The sequence below is a fragment of the Pelodiscus sinensis genome, chromosome 3 (assembly GCF_052426305.1).
Source record: "Pelodiscus sinensis isolate ZL-2025 chromosome 3, ASM5242630v1, whole genome shotgun sequence".
NCBI lineage: Eukaryota > Metazoa > Chordata > Testudines > Trionychidae > Pelodiscus > Pelodiscus sinensis.
Window position 1 is genome coordinate 122,754,587 of NC_143054.1, and position 23,853 is coordinate 122,778,439.

Consider the following 23,853-nt stretch of genomic DNA (forward strand, 5'->3'; position numbering starts at 1 on the left):
GAAGACTTCAGCCTCTACTGCTGTAAATAGCATCTTTCCTAAACTCCAAAAGTCAACAGAAAATTGGATAACCAGAACAAAATTCCAGGCATGCTGATTTGATGCTAAGGTAAGACAGTCTTTAAATACTGGAGCCACAAACACCAGGAAGCGTAAAGAGATGATACAGAGGGCCAGAGAGAAATTATAAAAATGGCCAAAGTACAATAAAAAAGTGAGGAACTTACATAAATGCCTATTGTTCCCCTAGGACAAAATAATCTCACATATATATATATATATATATTCAGTGGGAATACATAGGAAACTGCAATGCTGAAAGGGATTTAGGGTTGAAAGTGGACAGCACACTACATTTCAAGTTGTAATACCATATAGCTGCTATGAAATGGTCAGTACAAGTTTAGGGTGCAAAGGGGATATTTTAACTCCATGAAACAAAGTGGTGAAATTTTCCCTGTATATGACTGTACTTGACTGTGCCTGAAATACTGTGTTCAGTTTGGTGAACTTCTTCACTAAAAGGATATTGACAAACTAGGTGAGTTCAGATAAGATCAACAAAGATTATCATCAGGGTGGAGGGATTGATTTATAAAGAAAATTCATAGAGGGCACATCTACACAGCAGGGCAAAATTTGAATTAAGCTATGCAACTTGAGCTTCATCAACTGCATCACTGACGTCAAAATAGCTTAATTCAGCATTTGGCACTGTCTACACAGCAGGAAGTTGAAGGAAGAATAATCTTCCCTTAATTTCCCATACTCCTTGTGAAATGAGGGCTACTGGAGTCAGAGTAAGAAGTTCTCCAGTTCAGCATTATTTTGAAATAATGGCTTGCTGTGTAGACACGCTCTTTGTTATTCGGAATAATGTCAGCTACTCCGAAATAATGCTGCTGTGAAATAATGCTCCCGGTTACACCAGTTTAAGTCTGGATTGATTTTGCCAAAATATATGACATTTCCCTGCATTTTCAAGGGTGTAACCCCCTGGAGAAGGTCACCCAAAATGTATAGACTGGCTAAGCGGCAGTGAAGTAGGGAAAAGAGAGCAGCTGACATCTATTTGACAGAAGGCAGAGGAATACATCGAAGAGGGAGAGTCTCAGAGGGGTAGCTGTGTTAGTCTAACTGTAAAAAAAAGAGTAGTTCTGTAGCAAGTTGGGTACATCTACACAACGGCGCTATTTTGGGATAACGTGTGATATCCCAAAATAGTTTTCTGCGCATCTTAACAGCAATCCCATTATTTCAAAGGACAGTTGAAATAACAGGCTTGTTATTCTGACATCCCATAAACTTTGTTGCATGAGGATTAAGGGACTCATTGGAATAGTGCTCTATTTTGAAATTAGCACTGTTTAGACAGAGCCAAATTTAGAAATAGGCTCTCTCAAAATAAGCTATATAATTTGTGTAGCTCAAATTGCATAGCTTATTTCAAGCTACATGCTACTGTGTAGATGTACCCTCGGAGACTAACAAAAATATATATAGTATCATGAGCTTTCATGGGAAAAACCTGCTTTCTCAGATGAGCAGAGAGGGTTTTGCCCATGAAAGCTCATGATACTATATAGATATCTTTGTTAGTCTTGAAGGTGCTACAGGACTACTTGTTTTTTAAATTATTTAAGACTACAGGCATGTCTCGGGAAAAGGAAGAGTTTAAACTGAATGGGAAAAAATCTTGACAGAGAAGTGTATTAAGTTGTGTAACTTATAGTGAAACCTCATTATCTGGTGACTCTCAACTCTAGATAAGACATAGCACCAGAAGATATATTGCAGGGAAGCCTCCAGAACTGGCTGGATGAGCTAGTAGGATTTCTTCTACATGTGATTCTCTGAGCAGGAAAAAATGCAGCCATTTCACTATGGGTTGTGACCTCCCCAGTTTCTCAGAAGCTAAACAGAGACAGGTCTGGTGAGAATTTGCATGGGAGATTCCAGAAGAAACACCTAATGTAATTACTGAAACTCTGCAGCTTGAGGGTGGAGTTCAGTTCCAACGGATCAAGTACCTCCAACTTACAGAACAGAAGCCAAGGATGCAAATCAATAACATAAAATATATGGTGCTCCACTCTGGGACCAAAATGATGATAATGCATACAAAATACCTGTTTTATAGACATATCAGATAAAGGAAAAGACAGCAAATAATCAACCCTGGTGAATTTTGTTTAGGTTAGTAAAGCTAACGCTATGATGTGTGCCCTTTAGATTTGGGTAGTCATTTTTTAAAATATGGGACTATGAACTCAATTATTCTTGCAGCCAGAAACTCACTGTTAATGAAAAGCTAGCTATTGCTTCAGGTCTTTTGGATAGGGCGCTAACATGGAGTCAATTGACCTGTTTCTACTGCCAGCTTAACCATGAGCCTATTTTGTGAGGTTCCGCTTTACCAGCCATCCTTTGCTTGTCTTGTCTATTTACATTGTAAATTCTTCAGTGCAAGGACTCAACCGTCTCTTCCTTTGTTTATAGAACATCTAGTAAAAAGGGGACTTGATTTAAGTGGAGGCCTACAGGCACTACTGTAATATAAATAATATACTATTTAAGAAATGTAGTTTTTCCTTTATTTTTAAACTAGAAGATTTACCTGGCATTTCTCAAGCCCCTAACTTTTTTGTTCTTCTTAATTTAAATCATGCTCTGGGGTGGGGATGAGGGGCTCAGTAGGCAGGGTGCCCAGGGGAGAGAGGATATCCCTAGCTTTCTCTCACAGCAGCAACTTTGTGAGAAACACCTCTTCATGATTGCTGCAGCTCCAGCAGGCACAGTTGGGAGGAATACATGTCTCCTGGCTGGGGCAGATCCAGGTTCATCTGTCTCCTGTGGTCCCCACCAGATTGAGGTATGGACCAAACTGTGCTCTTTCCCCTTGCTCTCTAAGAGTATGTCTACACTACCACCCTAGTTCGAACTAGGGTGGTAATGTAGGCAACCGGAGTTGCAAATGAAGCCCGGGATTTGAATTTCCCGGGCTTCATTTGCATAAAGCCGGGCGCCGCCATTTTTAAATGTCCGCTAGTGCGGACTCTGTGCCGCGCAGCTACACGCGGCACGGACTAGGTAGTTCGGACTAGGCTTCCCGGGCTTCATTTGCAACTCCGGTTGCCTACATTACCACCCTAGTTCGAACTAGGGTGGTAGTGTAGACATACCCTAATGCAGAGGAAGAGCCAGCAATTTTTCTGCATGAATGGGGGAGGAGGGAACTGCAGCCCCCACCATCCTCCCTAAAAGACACCTGGGGGTAGGAGGCTCGTGACTTGGGCAGTTCTGGACGGGAGCGCTCCCAGAAAGCCCCTTTCACCTATTGATGATTCTGTCTCATTTTTGTAAGGTCTTATGCATCCCTGTACACTTAGGGGAGAGGAGCTTCAGCCCCCTCCTTCCTTCCCACACAACCACATCCATGCCTTGCATTAAGTTATGATAAGAGGAAGCCATATATTGAATTTGGTGGTCTTAGCTCTTACAGGGTCCAGAAGCAGGTATGGGTGCAGGAGAGTATTCTGACCTGGAGGAGGTTGTGTGGGAGTGCAGATTCTGGAAAGGGATTGTGGCCTGAGGCAGGGGTGCAGCATGGGGTTCAGAATTTGTGTGGTGACCTAGGGTTGGAGGGTGTTGTGACCTGTGGCAGGGTATTGGTGTGCAGTGCCTGCTTGGGGGTAGGTGTGCAGAAGCGGAGGTGCAAAAAGTTGCGGGGAAGGAGGAGGGAAAGTGCCAGTGTAGGCTCTGGCTGAGAGAGATTTATTTTAGGCAGCTTCTGGCCAGCAGCTCAGTGGGACCCTCAGGCAGGCTCCCTGCCTGCTGAGCCCCCACATACCACTTAAAATGGCCAGCTGTGGGGAATATGTGCTTCTCGATGCACAGTGAAGGAGGGCCCTCCATGCACTGCCTGTGCTGCAAGCATAAATCAGGCAGCTCCCACTGGCTAGTTTTCGGCCAATGAACGCTGTGAGAGTGTGTTGGGGGCGGGATCAGTATGTGAAGCCCCACTCCACCCGGGGTGTGCAGCACTCAGAGAAGCACATAGGTCCCACAGCTGCCTACTTTGAGCAGTATGTAATGGGAGTGGAAGGCAGAGAGCCTGCCCAAGGTTCTTGGTGGGCCTGGAGGGCAGTGGCTGGCCAGATATGGTGGTTTGGAAGGCTGAATGAGGCCTGCAGGCTGTATTTTGCCCACCCCTATATGGGTATGTCTACACTACCACCCTAGTTTGAACAAGCGTGGTGCTGTAGTCAACTGGAGTTGCAAATGAAGCCCGGGATTTGAATTTTCCAGGCTTCATTTGCATGTTGCCGGGCACCGCCATTTTTAAATGTCCGCTAGTTCGGATTCCGTGCCCCGTGGCTACACGCAGCACGAACTAGGTAGTTCGGACTAGGCTTCCTATTCCGAACTACCGTTACTCCTCGTCCGAAGGAAGCCTAGTCCGAACTACCTAGTTCGTGCCGCGTGTACCGCGGGGCACGGAGTCCGAACTAGAGGACATTTAAAAATGGCGGCACCCGGCAACATGCAAATGAAGCCCAGGAAATTCAAATCCCAGGCTTCATTTGCAACTCCGGTTGACTACAGTACCACCCTAGTTCGAACTAGGGTGGTAGTGTAGACATACCCTAACAAACTATACTTGCACTAACAACTGATATACCATGCCAGGTCTAAGTTATAGATACTGGAGTGAGATTTGGGGGCATGCCGCACGTGAAGGCATGGTTGTAGCACAGGTAGGCATGTCCTTTCTAGTTTTAATTTAGCTACCCCAGCTAACAGTCATAGTATAAAAGTGATGGCACAGGTGTCAGTATGGGCTAGCAACCAGAGTACATATCCAGGATTCGTAGTGGGCGTGTATTTTATGCTGGTTACTAGTATGTTCTGAAGCCCATGACACCGTATTTCCCCAGCTGTTTCCAGCACTAGCCCGCATAAGAGCAAGCATGAATATGCTTACCTGTGCTGCAGCCATGCTTTGACTTGCTGTAGACAGACATGCCAGAGAACAGCAAATTGCACCTCATTTTGTTTTGCAAAATGGCTGATGCAAAAAGCCAATGCGATTTTAGACTGCATGGAGAAAAGGCTTACTTCATGAAGTAAGTAGCACAACTACAATACACTGAGCAAGCTTGTGTGCTTTTCAATGGATGCCTAAAAGTCCGTTTTAAACCCATACTGCAGCTATTTAAATATATGGCCTGATTTTCAAAATTGTTGAATATCTGCAAATTTCTCTTGATTCACATGGGAACTGCTGAACACAAAGTGCAATGTGTTTTCCTCTGAGATGCTTATAGTTACAGACATTTAGAAAGCTCAGTACAGATGGACACATTTCCTTTCAATCTCAAACACTCCAAATTAATCAGTAACAAAAGCCTTCAAGCCTGAGGGAACATATTGCAACATGACCACAATTGTTTTGCTAGAAGGCAGCCTGTGTCCCAGTCTCTCTGAAATGAGAATTGTACAAACATGGATAAGCGCAGGAAGTCAGCAGCTGAATATCTGTACAAGGCACTGGTTGATAGTGAAAAGGCAGCCCCTGAAGACTTGCCAGTGCCCTGCTGCTTTTTGCAATCCTGAAACTTTGAAAGTTCTTGATTCTTTTGAAGCCGGGAGTGACAATATGATCTTGGCAGGACACCCTAAAAATGGTGACTATTGCTAGCTTGTTACAAAAATTAAATACGAGCTGTTATAGGTATGAAAGTTTAGGCAGCCTTTAGTGCATATTCAGTAGTTCTATGTCTAGTGTTTAGCCGTTTAGAATGTGAACTTGTACTTTGCAGGAAACAAATCTCGGGTGGAAAGATTGGATCCTATTTTGCTCTCCGTTGTACTGCTGTAAATTTGCAGACACTCAACTCAAGCCAAATGAATGATTCCACATTTACCCAGCTGAAATATGAGAATAACGTATTTTGACTCACAGAAATGAGATTTTCAAGATTTCACATAACTGTGATCACGAGTGTTTCTGTTTCCCCAAAACTGATTTTTTTCCCTTTTAGATGCCACTGTTATTATATATTGCTTTTGGTCAAGCTAATACTAATAGTTTACCATGAATTGGCAAGTAGGAGCATAGTCATTGATGATGGTGGTGCCTATAAGTGTGTGTCCTACATATATCTATGACTTGAACTCCCCCTGAGAACATGGTTTTTAATTTAGAGATTTATAACTATATATTGTTAGTTGCAAAAGAGTATGTGTTCCACAAACAGGTCTGTTCCTGTTTCTTGACAGATTATTTGTCCCAATGGGTCACTCATAACTTGTGCCCTAAACAATAGAAAAATTCCTGCATCAAAATAAGATATCAGTTTAGTTAGCTACTATACTTGAACATTAATGTTTTCTCTTGAATAGTAATTGATACCATACATAGCCCTGGTATACATAGGGAGTTATTTTGAAATAAATCCATTTAAAAAAAAAAAAAGTGGAGCGTCCACACTTCCAAGCCCTTTATTTTGAAATAAGGGGCTAGTTATTTTGAAATAACTCCTGCTTTCCATTTCAAAATAGTCATAGTGTGGACGCGCCTCTGCTGCTATTTCAAAATAACTACTCCCCAGAGTCATTCAAAGTAATTACTCCCCAGTGCTTCCTGAGGCTCTAAGTCGAGGTAGTGCGTCCACATTAAGGGAGCCCACCTTAGACTAATTTCAAGGCTTCCCTGTAGAGTGGACATACTATTTCAAAACAGTTATTTCGGGAGTTATTATTTCAAAATAAGTTGTTTAGAAATAATTTCCCATGGGTATTTGCAACTAAGCACAACCAACACTTGTGACAATTTTCACTTCAGAAGTCTTTCAACCACTTTCTATCTTGTTTCAGGTACTAACTGGCTTGAACAAGTCATAAATGACCTGGAAATTACAGCTGCAAAATATACAGAGGAGGAAATTAATGAGAGAATTAATATTAGAAATGAATTCTCAGTATTTCCATGTCCAGAATCTGGGGATCCAGAGAAATTTAAGGTCAGCATGGGGTCATATTACAAATGTTAACATGCACTGTTCAACATACATAAGAATTGATAAAATGTAATGGCTGAATTTTACAGATTGTGGCGGACTCTTACCTTCCCCCTAAGGTGTGACCAGGTCAGCACATTCAGGGTGCAGTGTATTTGCTTAGCCACTCCATAACTGGAAATCATGGAGGTTCAGAAAAGGGATGGAAAATGCATGCAGAGGACTTTCCTACCACTGGAGTTCTTTAGATCCTGGTCTGTCACTCGCTTGCTCTTTCCTTTGCATTACTATGGTCCCCATAGAGCTGACTACATGGAGAGGATGGATTTGAGAGTCCCCACCCCAGAAGAATCCATTAGGAATGGAACGGGGCATTGAGGCAAGTTTCTGTTACCCCTTTCCCTTTCATTTTCAAATCGAGTCTCCCATTCTGGTTGCTAATAACTCCTTTTGTAGCTCCCAGTTATCTCCAGGGTTGATTTGCTGCTTCGCAGTTTTTCAGTCCCCTTCCTTTCATTTTATGAGAAACAATCACATTTCAGGCACATAGAATCATAGAACCACAGAGCTGGAAAAGACCTCAGAAGGTCATCAAGTCTACCCTCCTGCTCTAGGCAGGACCAATCCCAACTAAGGACCACATCCCATTGTCCTGGTACAACCCAATCTTTACCTTGCTTTAAGTTATGATAAAAGGCAATATTGTGGTCCTTTTATCAGTTAGGAGTTCTTGAACAGACTCAGAGAGATGGGTGACCAACACATAAACTCTCTCAAATACATAATAGATTTTTCCATCAGGAAAAATCAAAACTATTCAGTGAGACTGAAATTTTCAGAAAACTGCATTTTCTGCCAAAAGACACTTGGTCAGAAAATTCCAAAGCCCTTTAAAATCTAGATATAGATGTAGACACAGGCCAAGATTGTCAGAATTGACTAGTGGTTTTCAGTGCACAGCATGAGATTCCATAAAAGAACCTGCTTCTCAGAGGACTGATGCTCAGCACTTTCTAAAAGTCAGAATGAGTTAAGGAGTTTCAAACCAGCCACCCCCAAAACTGAAACCTCTTGTTGCTTGTGAAAACTTGGGCCAATCATGTATGTGTGTGTGCATATTATTCAATCTAAACAGTGTTGATTTCTCAAATAGTACTTAATATAAAAACAATAATACTGATGCATATATGAACCAACAGCAACAAACCTAGTTTATTATAATCCTATTTTTAGCTCAAGTCTGTCACAGTTAGACATTATTTTCTTCATTTCAAAATTACATGTAGACTTGGTGGCTCTAGACAGCTTTCTAGCAAATGTAACTCGGCTCCAATCCTAGGCATGGTTCTGAAGAGAATTGTGACAACCTGGGAAACAGAGGTTTTGGGTGGCCTGGGATGTTAGAGTTGGTGAGAGACTAATGAACTGACAAAAGAGTACTTGTGGCCTAATGGCATGAAAAATAACATGTTCATTGGCTGGTATAACATAGCATAATTGGTTGGGTTTTCTGTGGAAACTAAAGGTATAGGAACCAGCAGCTCTCTTCCTCCACAATCTCATTGCATTTTGAAAATGGACTTCCCAGGGAAGCTTTTACAGACAAAAAGGATCCTCTTCCTAATTTTTTGAGGGACTACACAGTATGCATATTATAAGCACAATCCTGCAGCTGCTCCTTCTTTGACACTTGCTGTGGACAATGGGAAGTTCCTCACACAAAGTGCTTGAGCTAGCGAGCTAAATCCAACAGTGTTGAGCTTGCAGCTGGGAGGATGACTCGGACAGAGTTGGCGACAGACTTCACTGGACCCTGGCCAATGTGGGGGACCTAGCTCCAGGACCCCTGGAAGGGGTGTGGTCTTGGGCAGGAGGGGCAGGTCTAGAGGCAACCAGCCCTCATTGCTGCCCTGACTGCACTGCGCCTCTCGAAGTCAGACCTGAGCACTCCTTCGACCATGCTGCACGGGGCTAAAGTACCAATTTAAAGAGCCCAGGGCTCCAGCCGCTGCTGCTGCAGTGGTGGTGGTGGTGGCAGCCTTGAGCCTTGGGCCTTCAAACTGCCGGGCCCTAGGGCAGCTGCCTCTTTGTCTCCTTCATTGGTGGCTCTGGACTCATCTGACCGACTCCAAGCCTGCCTGATCCAAAGCTACATTAGTAACCCCAGGCTATTGCTCATGCCACAACATCCTCCCAGCTATTTTAGCATGCTAGATCATGTAGAGCTAGTCTGTGTGTGTCTAGCCACATTGGAAGAGACAAAAAGAGAGAGGTAATATCTTTTGTTGGGCAACTTTCATTGGTCACGCTGTCTCTCTAATTTCCTGGGACTAACACAGCCACAACAACCCGGATCAGGCGACACCTTTCCCAGCTGAAGCGTAGACACATCCGAATAGTTTTTCATGGGGCCATTCAGCTGGATTCTACTCTCACTCACAATCAATCAAAAACATGAAATGTGGAAGCTAAGGGTGTCATGTGAGTGAGGAACAATCAGGCTCAGCGTGTCAATAATAGAGCTGCAAGTTTGTGTGTGCTGTCATGAACAAAATGCAGGGATAAGCTATCACAGCTCTACCCTCCTGAATAGGTAAATGGATTCTGCAAGTTTCCTTTGTTGTCTTATGAAGAGGAATTGCTGCCTTGTTTTGGCTGGTTAGTACGTTTAAAAGTGCCAGGTGCATTTTTTTTTTAACTAGGGAAGGAGATAAACTTTTTTTGTGGCGTTAAAGAACACAGTGAAATGGAAAGGCCTTCTTGCAACCAGTGGGCCCAATTCAGATCTCATACCACTGTAATGCCATACACCTCAATGGAGCAATTCCAGAATTAAACCAATGTAAGACAGTGCAGAATCAGGCCCAGTAGTTTGATAACTTTGGCTACTTTGAGCTATCAGGTTCCTCTTCATGAAAGGACCAGCAAATAACATATTTTGCAACTAAAATCATTGCAATCTACATAGAGTTGCTGTGAATCTCAGACAGAACAGACACACTCCTCTTTGGTACTGCAATAGCAGTAGTAACCGCTATAAGAAGGGATGCTTGCACAAAAACACACACATGGGCTATATCCACCCTGACTGAATTGTGTTCATTAGCACTGGTCCTCCATTTGACAACTCCCTTCTTTTCACATGGTAGTATATTTATGCCTGCCTTTGATGTAGTGAGTCTTTGTGCACAAACGCTTATGCCCAAATAAATCTGTTTAAGTCAAAGTACCACAGGACTTCTCATTGTTTTTGTGGATACAGACTAACATGGCTACCCCCTGATTTTTGCATTAGATGTTACACCGCCCATCATCAACACCTTCTGGAAAACTCTATCTGAAGCCCGTTAGTATATTTACTAATGCAAGTGCAATTTAAGGTGCCACAGTTAGTTTGGGGAGTTTTCCCCTTTGGAGAAATCTAATCTTTATGAACTCTAAAATGTATTTAGCAGAACACCCCCAAATCTCTGTACGAGGAGGACTGAGCACAGCCTATGTACTGTACATTCTAAGGAACAATACCTGTCCTTTTCCTGAGATGGAGAATCTCCTGAACACTATGGAAGTAGAACACTTCCACTGTGCAGGGTGGGAAGGTAAGGATTTGGGTAGCCCATCTCTTGGTGAGATTTGAGCTCCTTGGGTGTGTCTAGACTACATGCCTCCTTCGACGGAGGCATGTAGATTAGCCAGATCGGAAGAGGGAAATGAAGCCACGATTAAAATAATCGCGGCTTCATTTAAATTTAAATGGCTGCCCCGATCTGCCGATCAGCTGTTTGTCGGCAGATCGGGGGAGTCTGGACGCGATGCCCCGACAAAGAAGCCTTTCTTCATCGACACAGGTAAGCCTCGTGAAACCAGGTTTACCTGTGCCGATGAAGAAAGGCTTCTTTGTCGGCGCATCGCGTCCAGACTGCCCCGATCTGCCGACAAACAGCTGATCGGCAGATCGGGGCAGCCATTTAAATTTAAATGAAGCCGCGATTATTTTAATCGCGGCTTCATTTCCCTCTTCCGATCTGGCTAATCTACATGCCTCCGTCGAAGGAGGCATGTAGTCTAGACACACCCTTAGTGTCATAGCAAGTGGAGTACAGGGTTGAGGGTGAATCTGTTAATAACCAAAAGCGTTGCTGGTGGTCTCTGTTCATACACCAGGGGTATGCTGAGGCATTAGGGTATGTCTACACAGCAACAAGACACCTGGAAGGCCTGCAAAGCTGTTTATTGTAGACTTTCAGGCTCAGGCACAGGCTGGAGTGAAGGTGGGAAGGTCCCCTATCTTGGGCTTAGCTGTTCTGTCTTATTTCCACTGATGTGCATGATAAAGCTCCCATTAATTTTGTTCAGGTTGGGCTCCACTCCTAGGTGTGGAAGAGTGTCTTATTGCTCAGATTCTAGAAACAGCTTCATCACAACTCACTTTTGGCAAAAGAGTGGGAGTGCCACAGCCCTGGCCCTTTCCCCGACAAGGAATTGGTCTATGATCCTTGCCCCAACTACCACTGCACAAATGAGGCAGAATATGATTTCCCCTTCAACTCGCACTCAGACAGTAATACAGGATGGATCATGATGACAGCTCTCTCCCCGCGACCAGATGGCGTACAACCCACACATGCGTGAGTAGGAGGAAATAGTCATCCACAGCTGCTTTATTTGCATCCAGAGCTGCTTCTCTGTCCCCATTCCATGCACCAGAAAGAGCAAGGTAATATATTTTCAACCTAGTTTTTTAAATACTTTATAAAAGTAAATAATAATAATTATTTGTAATACTAGTAAAATGTTCAGTGTTTAGGCTCATGCTTCATCATAGCCATTATTGACATCCTTGTGTTCACAATTCATTCTTCACCAGTGTGCCCCAAACAGTCACCAGAGGGCAAACACTCTCAATTAATTTGCAGAGTTGGGAAAAAAAGGACAAGGCCAGGCCAGATTCCATGTGCCTTACCCAGGTGTGAGCCCTGGACCAGGTGTTTTGAATCACACAAACAGAATTCTGGGGATAGTTTGGGTATACATGCTTTCTCAAACCCATTTTGGCAGACTGAAAATACCTTCCCTTCCCCCTCCCAAGGGCTACCCCCACCTTAAAGTCAAACCAGATGATCTCTCTCAAAAGGAACAAATGCTTCTTTTTTTATTTCACAAAAGAATAATTTAGATTAAATGTTAAAAAGGCAAAACACAAAAGTCAGATGATAACTCTGATCCCACAGCAAAGGAATCAATCACATGACCATAGGAAAGATTTCCTGAAAGAGACTGTGGTAAGAAGTCATCAGACTTGATGTCTTTACTGGAAAGAATTAAGAGTATATTTTTCACTACTTTTTTTGGTCAGACATAGCAATTAGAGTGTTACCCTATTTTGTGTGTGTTTAGTGTCTAATGTTTCTTTATTAAAACTTTGATTTTTTTTTTGTTTAAAGAATCATCTGTCAGCAGAAAATGGAACATAGTCACCAAGTATGATAATTTGAAAAATGATTGCTGGGAGTGGATCTTGAAGGTATTGTTTCATTGTCTTCTGGAAAGCAATGAAACTCAGGAAAACAGGACTTTCCATACAAGAACAAATCCAAGGACCATCTTGTCAGTTACCATATTACCAAACAACAGCCAATCCTGGATGCATGCATGGAAAATCCCAGCTACAATGTACCTAATTTTGCATGTATGCATTACAGGCTGGAAGAAAAAAAATCTTGACTACAGCCCATTAGATTGTGCTGCATAACATTCGGTGATAGCAAATGTAATGCTTTATTTTTCTATCTCTTCACTCACACTCAGTCCATCCTTATTTTCAAAATCAAAGCACACAAAACAAGGACTTTACTAACACAGAATATGTTCTTTTCAGATTCAGAGAATTATTCCTGATGGCTAGCAGCTGTCACCCACTAACTGGAAACTGCTGCTTGTTGTATGGTCAGGTACAGTAAACGGGTATCAGACAAGTTTTTCACTCCCTAGTAGGGTTGCCAGGTGTCACTGAATTAGGTTTTGAACCAGACAGTTCGGTATTTGAGCTTTCTGTCCGGGAAATAAATTGAGAAAATATTGGACATATACATGTCTAGTATTTTCTAAGTAAGCAAGTTTTATTATTATCATGAGTATCAGTACATAGTTGTGTACTGCCTGGCTGGTAGATGCGCTCACACTGCATGTCTACCAGCCAGGCAGTACGCAACTACACAGTAGAGAGGAGGGGGGCAGGAGCGGGGCGGGATGGGATCCCCAGGGCTGCATTTGCTTGCGCGCCCCGCCGGGACTGTGCACGGGACGGGCAGCACCCTGGGTTCTGCATGCGCCCGGGCCAGCCCCACTTCCTGCCGGCCAATTCCCCCCAGCCAGCCCCGCTCTCCCTGACCCCCTCCCGGCCAGGCCTGCTTCTTGCCGGCCAGTTCCTTCCCCCGATCTCCCCTGGCCATCCCTGCTCCCTTTGACTCCCTCCTGGCCAGCCCTTCTTCCCATTGGCTGGTTCCTTCCCCCGATCTCCTGCAGCCATTCCCGCCCATCCCGACCCCCCTCCCGGCCAGTGCCGCTCCCACTGGCCAGCTCCCCCCCAGCCACCTCTGCCTCCTGCCAGCCGGTTCCCCGCCCATATACCCCAGCCAGCCCTGCTTCCCATCGGCCAGTCCTCCACTCCCGTTCTGAGATCATGTGTGTCTGGTATTTTTTTGAAACCCATCTGGTAACCCTACTCCTCACACGATTTGCCTTTCCATGGCCCAAAGGAACACTCCTTACCACAAGTATATAGTCCTTAGCACATGATCTTGAGTATCCCTGAGACAACGTCTGACAATCAAAGGGAACACTGCTGAATTATGTGATTGTTTATGTGAACACGTTTATTTAGTTTAATACTACCATGCACTGCAAAGACACTCTCTGAAGGTCTCAGAGAACTTTCCAAACATGACTGCAGTTACACACATGGCTGTTGCTCAAGTTAAGTATTAATATTCCCAATTTACAGATAGAGCAGCAAAAAGTTAAATAACTTGTCCAACACTACAAAGAAAGCTTGTGACAGAACCAGACTGACCTTCCCTCCCCCCGACCAGTAGATATGTGCTTTAACCACCGCACCATATTTTGTTTCCCTAAATATCATTTTGTGGAACTACAGTCTTCATTTTGAACGAAACAGCAATCAACAGTCTGTATTCAGTCTCAAAATAAAGGATTCGCCTTATAGAGTGTGTCTGCCATGAAAAGTACCAATGTGAAAATGGAACCTTTTTTCTCAACAGATCTTCTACCTTTGAGTATGCAGTGGTATTATCCATCCCAAGCTCTCCACAAGCATGAGTCAGGCCCATGGGTGTTCCAGCTCCTGAGCACCCATGGAGTCAGTGCCTATGCACGGAGCACATTTTCCAGCTTTTGTCTGCAACCAGGACGACTAGAAAAATGGTTATTTTTTTTAAATGTAAGCTAAAAAAGTCTCACGTAATCACTTGACAGAGGGAGCTGAGCTTTAAGAAAATATTGTGAAACTCACAATAAAATTGCAAGAGCTGGCAACACAGTGTGTCAAGAGTCACACCTCCTTTTTGTATCAAGAGTAACATTTTACGGTTGTCAGGCCTCTGGATATAACACAGAAGAGAGTGTGAATTGGATCTTTTCCTGGCATCAATAACAGAATATGCAACCCCAGCATTCTCAGATTATGTGCTCAGGCACACCTGTGAAATTACGCAGGTGGAACCCAGAGCGTAATTCTTGGCCAGATGTTCGAAAGAGAGCAGGCTTTGGCCTGCAGAACCATAGGTAGGTGATGTCTCAAACCAGTAAGAACATTGTTTGGTGTTCAGAACACAGGCTGAGCTTTTAGGACACTTAAACATTTTCCCCATCTTAAAAACACTGCAAATTCGATTTGGAGGCCCTGAAACACAGTAAGGCCACAAACCTGCAAACATTCATTCTTCTTATGCATGGGAATAGTCCCATCAAAGTGACTTGCACATTCATGATCTTAGGGCTGTTTAATCCTCAGGATTTATACAGCAACATTTGGTTTTTAAGTCCAAGGCCAGGGAGAGAAGCAGTGGGGAGGAGACATGGATTTTTGTCTGAATCCAGAGCAGGGCAACATGGCTAGAAGGTCCCAGGAAAATCTAGAAACAGGGTGCAGCAGTTATTAGCCACACTCAGTAGTTGTTTGGGAACCATAGAGACAGTTCCCAATCAGTCCAAATCATCTTGCACGCCCTACGCACGTTCCCCATCTGAGAGCAGGACCAATCAGACCTCAGAGAGGGGAAGGTTGTGGACACAGGAATTAAAGAAAACTCTGTGGACTCAGGAGCTGATAGATGCAGAACCAAGAGATTTGTTTGGCGTCAGGCTTGTGTCCCAAGACCATGCTGGATATAGGTGTTCGTTGTGTCTGCTCTGCACACAAGGTTAAGAAATGAGGAAAACAGCTGGATACAGCTGGGCTCCAAATAACCACATTTATTAGCTATATATAAACATACATGATCTAGCTATATATATATAGTATAGGTCTAGTAGGCTGCTCTGTTTCCTATTGCACTAACCACTAGCACTTAAACAGAGCAGCTATGTATATACACTGCTGCTCTGGCAAGTGCCAGAAGTTAATGCAATAGAAGACAAAGAGGACTACTAGAGTCCTCTTCAAGGGATATTGCCTGATTTCTACACAGTGCAGAGTTCCTCTCACTTTACATATTAGGGATGCCCTCAGTTAAAGTAATGAATGATTCCCCACAGTCTTTCATCATGGATCTAGAAAAAGACATGCAGGGGAGCATTTGTCACACCTTGAGGCTACAGAGTTTATGGAAATAACACTTAGCTTTTAGCTAACTACATTCTATTAAGATTATGTCTCGGTTAAAGAGAAAAGAACTAGAGCTCAGGGAGGTAAGGATCTGTAGATCTGTATCTGATTTAGTTGCTCTTTTGGGGATAAAACAGTGCCCTGTACACTAGAGTTACAGCCTTATAGCTGTAGCCCCTCCTGTTCGCCAGCCCAATAAAAGGCTATTCAACATAGGGGAAGCCTTGTGACTTTGTACACAACTCCGGGAAGCTGGGCCTAAGGCTCCTTTGTATGCTCTGTGTTGTGTGTCAGGGTGCATCTACACTGTACCTGTAGCTCGAAATAAGCTATGCAATTTGAGCTATGCAAATTGTGTGTAGTTTATTTCAAGTTAATTTTGAAATAGCTTATTTTGAAATTTGGTGCTGTCTACACAGCGACAAATTTCAAAACAGAGCACTATTTCAAAACATCCCTTACTCCTCGTGGAACGAGGTTTACAGGGATGTCAGAATAGTGAGCCCATTATATTTAAAATTATGGGCTTGCTCAAAAGGTGTGGAATAGCTATTTCGGGTCACCAGAAGTATCCTGAAATAGTTCCGCAGTGTAGATGTAGCCTCAGTGTTTGTGCACCTCAGACCAGACCCTCTCAGACAAACCACCAGGAACAGGCTTTATTCTATAAAGGACTCAGAACAGGATTACAGTTAAGCAGCCTTCTTTCTGCTTGCAGCTCAGTCAGTGCTAAGACCCTGCTGGGAAGGAGGAGGGGACATCCTGGCAGGAACCAGGAAGTTCTCCCAACATACCGCAATTTGTAGTCCACAACTTGTAGTTTTCAGGGCTACTGCTGAAGCACACTGGACCTTGGGCTACATGGACAGCTACAGGAAATGGATATTTGATATGCTGACCCTGGTACCTATACCACTTGGGATATAGGCCACAGATTGTCTGTTACCAGCTGCTAAGAAGCCAAGTCAACTATTAACCAAAGGACTGAAGTGCTGCTAACTGGGAGAATCCTCAGACTTCTCTTTGCTGAACAGACTGTTGTGAGAAAGAAAGACCCGAGATGTTGCCAAACTTCTCAAGGTCTCATGAGGGTCTAGATGGCAGATATATTTTAAGGCCATACAGTAGAAAACTTTTTCTCTAAAAGAAGATTAAAGGGAATATGTTTATATATATGTGCTGGTGTGATAGAGGTGGATATGTTCTGTTGGAACCCGCCATGAAATATATGTGACAGGGGAACAAAGGGATAAAAATCTGGATAAGGAACACCAGGAGATTTAATATCACATACCTTTTATTTAGAAGTTTACTGTAAGGATTCCAAATATTGTTCACAATGGTTTTGTGGGCAAAGGTTTGTTTACTAATCAATGAAGGGTAATGTATTGGAAGTTGTTACAAACACCTACAACCAGGGTTTTGCAAACAGTATCTCTGAAGTTCAAAGCTATGCAATACTTTCCAAAAACTCTTGAAAAGGCAGAGCTGTGCTTCAGCAAAGACTAAACCTGATGTGCAGTAATGGGAAGTGTCATAGAACTGTGAATAATGTAACCCAAGTATCTGTAACACAAATGGCACCTAACAGGGACTACCACTTATTACATTTGCATGAATGTTTGTAGCATGATGCCCTGTGTATTGAGCTGACCATCCCAAAATTGCTATCCATGTACTATTGCTTTCTAATTTTAATAATTTTAATAGCATTTCACTTTTGCATAGCAAAACAGCAAAGATGTATAAAAATAAAGGAAAACATATAGGCTACATCTACATTGGCAAGATTTTGCGCAAATACTTTTAACGCAAGAGTTTTTGCATTAAAGTATTTGCGCAAGAGAGCGTCTACACTGGCATGTGTCTTTGTGCAAGAGATGTGCTTTTGTGCAAAAGCATCCATGCCGGTGTAGACGCTCTGTTGCGCAAGAAAGCTCTGATGGCCATTTTAGCCATCGGGCTTTCTTGTGCAATAAGTTAACTTTGCCTGTCTACACTGGCCTCTTGCACAAGAAGGTTTATCCCTGAGCGGGAGCATCATACTTCTTGTGCAAGAAGCACTGATTTCATACATTAGAATGTCAGCGCTCTTGCACAAGAACTCACGGCCAGTGTAGACAGGCAGCATGTTTTTGCGCAAAAGCGGCTGCTTTTGAACAAAATCATGTCAATGTAGACACAGCCATAAAATCACAGAACACTAGAACTAGTAGGTTCCTTGAGAGGTCATCAAGTTCAGTCCCCTGCCCTCACAGCACGACCAAGCGCCATCTAGATCATCACGGACAGAAGTTTATCTAATCTGCTCTTACATATCTCCAGTGATGGAGATTCTACAACCTCCCTAGGCAATTTATTCCAGTGTTTAACCACCCTGACAATTAGAAAGCTTTTCTTAATGTCCAGCCTAAATCTCCCTTACTGCAATTTAAGCCCATTGCTTCTTGTCCTATCCTCAGAGGCCAAGGAGAACAATTTTTTTCCCTCCTCCTTATAATACTCTTTTAGATTCTTGAAAACTGCTATCATGTCCCCTCTCAATCCTCTCTTTTCTAAATGAAACAAACCCAGTTCTGTCAGTCTTCCTTCATAGATTATGTTTTCTAGACCTTTAATCATTCTTATTGCTCTTCTTTGAACCTTCTCCAATTTCTCCACATTTTTCCTAAAATGTACTGCCCAGACCTGGACACAATACTCCAACTGAGGCCTAGTGAGCACAGAGTAGAGTGGAAGAATGATTTCTCATGTCTTGCTCACTATACTCATGTTAATGCATCCCAGAATGACATTTGCTTTTTATGCAACAGTGTCACACTGATGACTCATATTTCGCTTGTGGCCCATTATGATCCCTGGATCCCTTTCTGCAGTACTCCTTCCTAGACAGTCGCTTCCCATTCTGTATGTATGAAGTGGATTGTTCCTTCCTAAGTGGAGCACTCTGCATTTATCCTTATTGAACTTCATCCTATTTACCTATCTTTCAAAGCACATGCAACCTCTCACAGTTTGGTATCATCCGCAAACTTTATAAACTTGCTCTCTATGCCATTATTTAAATTGTTGCTGAAGATATTGAAAAGAACCAGTCCCAAAACTTACTTGTGCAGAACCCCACTTGTTATGCCCTTCCAGCGTGACTGTGAAGCATTGATGACTACACTCAGGATGCTTATCAAAGCAGTTATGCACCCACCTTATAGTAGCTTCTCTACATTGTATTTCCCTTGTTTATTAATAAGAAGGTCATGCAAGACCGCACCAAATGCTTTACTGAATTGCTCTTTTAAGGTAACAATCACTAGATGGCACTACAGGCTAAGATAAAGATCTGCATATTATTAAGACTGAGATTTACATTAGTTGTGTTCACTTTCATGGGAGAAGTCATTTCCCATTTAAAAACAAATTTGAAATAAAAAAATCAAAATATGTTCTTGGTTATGGTACAGAAACAGAAGAAAGAAAAAATAAGCATCTCATTTTAATGACAATAATTTCCATTTTTCTTTCTGTAGACTATTCATTGTTTCTCAACCACCAACTAGACTGGCCCCGGTCCCTGAAATTTTCATGCCACAGTTTAGGAAAGCAGCAAGCCAGTTCCTGGCATCAGAAAGGCTGAACCCTAGACAACATCTTTTGTTCAAAAAGATCACAATTAACATTGCAGACATATACTAATTCCAGGGTTACCTTTTTGATAGACATTTACAGAATTCTCTCTCCCACCTCAATTTTGCAGCTTCATTGAGACTGCTTGCATCATTAAGGGATGCTTGATTTAACCATGTTATATCATTAAACAGTATTTAAAAAAAAGAAAGAAAGAAACAATATGCAAGCACCATGCAGCACAAGGCCAGAGGAGTATGCAGAACCAGGGTGCTCCAGCATCTAACAAGGGGATAAGAGTGGATGTGTTTTTGTGGGGAAGAGGTACACACCTCTACATCACCCCATGTTTCCCTTCTCATCCCATCTTTCTTACAATGACCCTGGCTAGCCTAGTCCCACCTCTTTCATCTCCTTCTCTTCTCTTTCCACCAATCCAATATAATTTTGTGTGTGCTGTAAGGTGAGCAGGATCATTGGCAAAATGGAAAAAAGTGTGATAACTATGAATCAGGACTTCTCTGTACACAAAGCAAATGAATGGACAGTATTTCATGTCTAGACTTTTTGTTAATTCACCGGGTTGCAATGGAGATGGGCAACAAGAACGAAAAGCAAAATGTGATCACTTTTTGAGATTTTCTTTTAACCAACAATGGCTTCCTGTCACCCCCATAAGGCCTTCCCTGCATTCTTTAAGGAACTCTTGCTGCACTAGTTGAGCATCGATGAAATGTAGTATTTTGTATTTCCTTCTGTATTTATTAAACATGTCCAAGCAGCCTGTGGCTATACAAATTTGAAAACGAAAGAGTTTATTGTTCTGTGTCAGCTCTATGTAGAATCCCATCCAGAAAAAGCTAGACACATTTCCCACTCCTACCTCTGAAGGCAAAGGCATGAGTACACAGAGGAGCCATGCTCCCTTATCCAGAAGGTCAACAGATGTGCACTCTGTCAGATCAAGGGAAGAAGCAAATTTCACAGCAGAAAGTTCTCTCCCTGCCACCAGTGCTTACATTTTTTTAAAAAAGGAAAAGAGGCTGTGGACAAAAGTGGAAAGAAAGAGAGGTGATCTTGAAATAATTTAATATCTTATATTCTTTCTATCGGGGTGGGGGAGCATTAGAGGCCTAATCCTGAAAACCCATACTCACAGGAATAATTCCATTGAAATGGAAGCATTATTTACAGGAGCAAAGAGTACTTACATAAGAAAGCCCTGAAAGACATGGCCATTGAGGCTAGGTCTACACTACAGAGATGTTGCACAAAAGCTTGTGGAGCATCCACACCTCAAGAGCATTTTCGTGCAAGTAAAGCAAAAGAACAGAGGGGTTTTTCTAGTGTAGGTATTCCTCATTCTATGAGGAATAATTCCTTTTTGTGAAAGAGCTTTTTTTGCAAAAAGGTGTGTGTGGATGGGCAAAAAGGTGGGTTTTGTTCAAGAAGAGGGAAGAAGAAAAAGCACAGGTGCCCTGGTGGCCATTCTGTCCATATCAATCACTGCTTACTTCCAAGAGAGCATCCAGACAGTATGGATGCTCTCTTGCACAAACTCACGTCGCTTTTTCGATGCACTTTTACAGTGTGGACGCTCTCTTGTGCAAGAAGTTTTTGTGGAAGATCTCTTCCGCAAAAAGCTTCTTGCGTAAGAAGCCTATTGTCTAGACATAGCCTGATTGTGTTCTTGAAGGAAGAGGATTATGATGACATAGAAGGTCTTTTCTATTTCTAACTCCTAGGATCCTAAGAACCAAGCTGATGGAGAAAAGCAAGAACATTCCATAAATGAAATTATGCTGGTATAAAAGCATCATGGGAGGACAATAGGTTCCAAGAGAGGTTGCATGATGGCCAGAATATTTTTGCCTTTAATCAGTATTAAGTTAGCTCTAGTGACTTGCACCTATGTACTGAACTTAGCCTACTATGGGTGTGTCTAGACTACAGGGTTTTGTCAACAAAAAGTGGCCTTTTGTCGACAAAACTCTACCTGTGGCTGTGTCTAGACTGCAGGCTTCTTTCGAAAGAGCCTCTTTCGAAAGCATCTTTCGAAAGAGGCTGTGACGGCACGTTGGGGGTTCCCCGTCTCCTGCACCCCGAAATGGCACAGACAGACTGCACCAGCCAGTGGAATTGAGGGTGGTTTATTGCTCCTCCAGCACAGCGCAGCACAGATGTAATCTGGTCACAGGAACTGGGCTAGGATGCCTCAGGCCCCCTTGAGATGGGGGAGACTGGGCCCCTAAACTCCAGCTCCTCTCCCTAGGCTGTCTCCTCCATGCCCTCCGACAGCCAGCAACCAACTCCCTAACTTCCAGCCCTGCCCCCCAGCCAAGGCAGCATTCCACCTTCCTTTGTTCCTCTCCATGGGGGGTGTCTGGCCACTGGTTTGCATAGTGACTCATCCTGTTTTGCTGGGTCGTGGTACCCACAGCAGCCCGTGGGGGTTCCCCCAGAGCCAGCAGCATAGAAACCAGCCAGGTACCCCCACTACGTCACAGTTCTCCCCCCTCCGAGAGCGAACTGAGCAGGGTCACTCCGCTCGTGACCTAGGGAAGTTCGGGTCCTCTGCGTGGGAACCCGCCCCGGGGACATGGGTGCTCCCCTTGACTCGGGCCGGCCGTGGCGAGGCCCCACATGAATTGGCTTCCCTCTGTCCACTCGCCGACCCGCTCCAGGGTGACTGGCCCAGGCCTGTCCTCGGGGGTCACACCCACCCTTCCGCTGGCCTTGATCTCTCGCCAGGGTCTCTCGGGCCGGGGCCATGAGCCCAGCGAGCCTTCTCTGGACAGCCAGGGCGGCTTCCACCCCCGATGCTCCATCCAGGGAGGACTTCCCCTCCCATAACTCTCTCAGCAAGCCCAGAGGGTCCTCTATCTGGGGTAGAGACCCCCAAGCCGCTTTCCTCCTGTCTTGGGCCTTCCCGCCCCTCTGGCAGGAGTCACAGGACCGGCAGTACCGCTGCACGGCTGTAAAGATTCCCGGCCAATAGAAGTGCTGGAGCAGCTTCAGCCGGGTGCTCCGGATCCCCCGGTGGCCCCCAACGGGGACATCGTGGGCCAAATACAGCAGCTTGAGGCGATACTTTCGGGGGACGACCAGCTGCCGCTCTACCCTCCATGCCCTCACCTTCCTGGGGGGAAGCCACTCACGGAACAGGAGCCCACGCTCCCGCAGGAATCTCTCCTGGCCACCTCTCCCCCGGGGCTGAGCTGCACGGAGGCCAGCCTGGTCCCTCAGCCTCTGCAAGGAGGGGTCTGCCTGCACCTCAGCCTGGAATTCAGCTGCTGAGGCAGGGATCGGGACCTGTCCCCCACCTCTGCCTAGGTCCGGAGTCCCAGCCTGGCTGGACCCCGTGTCCACTGGGATGGGACCCTGAGGACGCTGCCAGGAGTCCTTCCCTGGACCCACGTTGTCAGCCCCCCGCTGGCTCTGGCTCCGGGTAGTGACTAGAGCCCGCTGGGATTCATGGGGCCACTCCTCTAGGTCGTTCCCCATCAGCACCTCGGTGGGCAAGTGCGGGTGCACCCCCACTTCCTTGAGGCCTTCCTTCGCCCCCCATTTCAGATGCACCCTGGCTACAGGCACCTTAAACGGGGACCCGTCTATGCCCTTCAGGGTCAGCTGCGCGTGGGGTAGTATCCGCTCCTGGGCCACTATGTCAGATCGGGCCAGAGTCACCTCCGCCCCCGTGTCCCAGAAGCCCGTCACCTTCCTACCATCCACCTCCAGGGGTATGAGGCACTCGCTCCGCAGGGGCCGTCCTGCCCCCACCCGGTACACGGAGGAATCCGCCTCCTGAGAATCAGACCTCCCAGGGGAGGTGCACTGAGCATCCTTCCCCTCTCTCTGAGCTGAGGTTTGCCTGCCAGCCCCTGCCTCTGGGGCAGCCTGCCCTTCCTCCCGCCCCAGCCAGTTAACCCTGGACAGTCCCCGGTCCTGGGACCTGGTGCACTGAGCCCTCTTGTGGCCTTTTTGCCCACAGCGATGGCAAGTTAGGCTTTGGGCTGTCTCTGTCCAGGCCCTGGCTGGTTCTCTGGGGCGCAGACGACCTGTTCCTTGGTCTCGCCCCGTAGTTGACTCCCTCCGTCGCTCAGCCGAGATCCGGTCTCTGCGCGGTTCCCTTTCTCTCCGGGACTCCCGTTCACACCCGGACCGGCTCTCCGTGAACTCATCCGCCAGTCTCCCGGCCTCCTGGGGGTTCTCTGGTCTCCGGTCCTTGAGCCACAGCCTCAGTTTGGGTGGGCACGCTTCATAGAACTGCTCCATCATGACCAGCTTGAGCAGCTCCTCTGCGGTCTGGGCTCCAACTCCAGACACCCACTTGCGGCAGTATTGCGCCAGGCGGGAGGCCAGGTC

At 44.9% G+C, this 23,853-nt stretch overlaps 1 long non-coding RNA gene across 4 annotated transcripts; it reads left to right on the plus strand.

Annotated features, from left to right (window-relative positions):
* The first annotated feature begins 5,448 nt into the window (after positions 1-5,448).
* On the plus strand, positions 5,449-14,583 carry LOC112545596 (uncharacterized). Of its 4 annotated transcripts, XR_012902772.2 has the most exons (6): positions 5,449-5,687; positions 6,880-7,025; positions 11,629-11,739; positions 12,467-12,546; positions 12,901-12,973; positions 14,303-14,583. It is a non-coding gene; the product is annotated as an uncharacterized LOC112545596 (long non-coding RNA). The 4 variants fall into 4 exon arrangements; XR_012902770.2 differs by having other exon boundaries at positions 12,467-12,973; XR_012902771.2 differs by having other exon boundaries at positions 12,901-14,583.
* The last annotated feature ends 9,270 nt before the right edge of the window (positions 14,584-23,853 follow it).